Source organism: Rhinopithecus bieti, unplaced genomic scaffold, assembly GCF_001698545.2.
Source record: "Rhinopithecus bieti isolate Rb0 unplaced genomic scaffold, ASM169854v2 scaffold_13709, whole genome shotgun sequence".
Taxonomy (NCBI): Eukaryota; Metazoa; Chordata; class Mammalia; order Primates; family Cercopithecidae; genus Rhinopithecus; species Rhinopithecus bieti.
Window position 1 is genome coordinate 2,453,524 of NW_016807882.1, and position 2,841 is coordinate 2,456,364.

Consider the following 2,841-nt stretch of genomic DNA (forward strand, 5'->3'; position numbering starts at 1 on the left):
ACCTCGTGATCCGCCCGTCTCGGCCTCCCAAAGTGCTGGGATTACAGGCTTGAGCCACTGTGCCCGGCCCCTGCACTTGGCTATTTTGCTTAATTTTTAAAAAGAAGAATTGCATTAATTGATGGAAATTTAGACTATGTTAAATAAGCAAAAACAAGCAAACACACACCAACTTGGGTCATGCAGAACTTCTCAGACATAGAATGGATTTGAGAAAGCCCCCAGGCCGAAGCAAATGCATGTACAAAACCCTGTGAACGGGAGAAACAAGTAACGTTTTCTAGGAATAGAAGGAAGACCACTGTGTTTGATCACAGTTGAGTGAAGGGAATGAACTTAGGCTGAAGAGGGAGATGGGAGTGATCCTCAGGACCTTGAAGATGATGTCAACAGCTTAGATGTGTATCTTTTTTTCGTTCTGAGTCGGAGTTTCATTCTGTTGCCCAGGCTGTATCTGGGCTCACTGCCATCTCTGCTTTCTGCGTTCAAGTGATTTTTGTGCCTCAACCTCCTGAGTAGCTGGGTCTATAGGAACCCACTACCATGCCCGGCTAATTTTTGTGTTTTTAGTAGAGACAGGGTTTCTCCATGTTGGCCAGGCTGGTCTCAAACTCCTGAGCTCAGGTGATCTGCCTGCCTTGGCCTCCCAAAGTGCTGGGATTACAGATGTGAGCCACTGCACTTGGCCTAGGTGTGTATTTTAAGAGCGATGCTGGGTTCGGTGCAGTAGCTCGTGCCACTTAGGAGGCCTTGGGAGGCCGAGGCGGGAAGATCACCTGAGGTCAGGAGTTCAAGACCAGCCTGACCAACATGGTGAAACCCTGCCTCTACTAAAAATACAAAAATTATCTGGGTGTGGTGGCGGGCACCTGTAATCCCAGCTGCTAGGGAGGCTGAGGCAGGAGAATCGCTTGAACCCAGGTGGTGGAGGTTGCAGTGAGCCGAGATCATGCTACTGCACTCCAGCCTGAGTGACAGAGTGAGACTCCGTTTCAGAAAAACACACACACACACACACACACATACACACACACTTAGGCCTAAAGTCTTCAAGCAGAAAGAAAGGAAAAGAAAGGAACTGGACGAGGCTTGATATAGTTCCCTGTGGATTGTTTATCAATTGGTTTTTCATACATGATGTTATTTAACATTACATAGCCCAGACTTTTGAAAAATGTACTTTCGCACTGCATTTTAAGCTGAACCATAGGGCTGGGTGCAGTGGCTCATGCCTGTAATCTCGATACTTTGGGAGGCTGAGACAGGTAGATCACTTGAGGCCAGGAGTTCGAGACCAGCCTGGCCAACATGGTGAAACCCTGCCTCTACTAAAAATACAAAAACTAGCCAGGTGTGGTGGTGGGTGCCTGTAATCCCAGCTGCTTGGAAAGCTGAGACAGGAGAATCACTTGAACCTGAAAGGCGGAGGTTGCAGTGAGCCAAGATTGTGCTCCTGCCCTCCAGCCTGGGCAGGAGCTTTTACTCTTTTTTACTCATGTTTCAAAGAGTAAAATGTTTCAATGTGTGGCTCTGGAGCTATTCATGAATTGGTGTTTTATTTGCAGTAGTCGCAATGACAGCTGAGAAACATTTTGCAATGAAAAAAATTCATTTTACTCTTATATATGAATATGTGTGAGTTATGTTCATTATCTAATGCTGCATGACAAAATCATCCTGTAACCTAGTGTCTTAAAACATCAATAATCATTTATCATCTCTCACCATTTCTGACCATCAGAAATTCAGGAGCGGTTTGGCTGCACTATTCTGGTTTCAGATGTCTCATGAGGTTGTATTCAGATGTCAACTAAGTCTATAGTTATCCGAAAGTTTGACTGAGGCTGGAAAATCTACTTCCAAAATGACTCACTGACATATCTGGCAAGTTGGTGCTGGCTGTTGGCAGGAAGCCTTAGTCTTCTCCATGTGTGCCTCTCTTCCTGAGCTGCTTGAATGTTCTCATTTCATGCTTGCCAGCTTCCCCCAAAGTAGACAATCCCATATTAAGAGAGAAGCGTCAATGAATTCTATTATCTTGATTTGGAAGTAATGCAGCATCTTTTCCACCACATTCTATTGGTCATACAGAACAGCCCTGATTCAATGTGGCAGTAGACCACACAATGGTATGAATACCAGGAGGCAAGGACAATTGGAAGCCATCTTAGAAGCTGGTGTATTAGTCAGGGTTCTCTAGAGGCACAGAACTAATAGGATAGATGTATATATGAAGGGGAGTTTAAGGAGTTACTATTGACTCACTATCACAAGATGAAGTCTCACAATAAGCTGCCTGCAAGCTGAGCAGCAAGGAAGTCAGTCAGAGTCCCGAAACCTCAAAAGTAAGGAAGCCAACAATGCAACCTTCAGTCTGCGGCTAAAGGCCCAAGAGACCCTGGAAAACCACTGGTGTAAGTCCAAGAGTCCAAAAGCTGAAGAACTTGGAGTCTGATGTTCAAGGGCAGGAAGCATCCAGCGTGGGAGAAAGATAAAGGCCGGAAGACTCAGCAAGTCAAGTCCTTCCAACTTTTGCCTGCTTTATCCTAGCTGCGCTGGCAGCTGATTAGATGGTGCCCACCCAGATTGAGGGGGGGTCCGCCTCTCCCAGTCCACTGACTCAATGTTAATCTCCTTTGGCAACACCCTTACAGACACACCCAGAAACAATATTCTGCATCCTTCCATCCAATCAAGTTGACACTCAGTATTAACCATCATAGCTGGCTACTGCATAGGTTTAGATACAATTTTTTTAAAAATCTCTTTAGAAGGCCGGGCGCGGTGGCTCAAGCCTGTAATCCCAGCACTTTGGGAGGCCGAGACGGGCGGATCACGAGG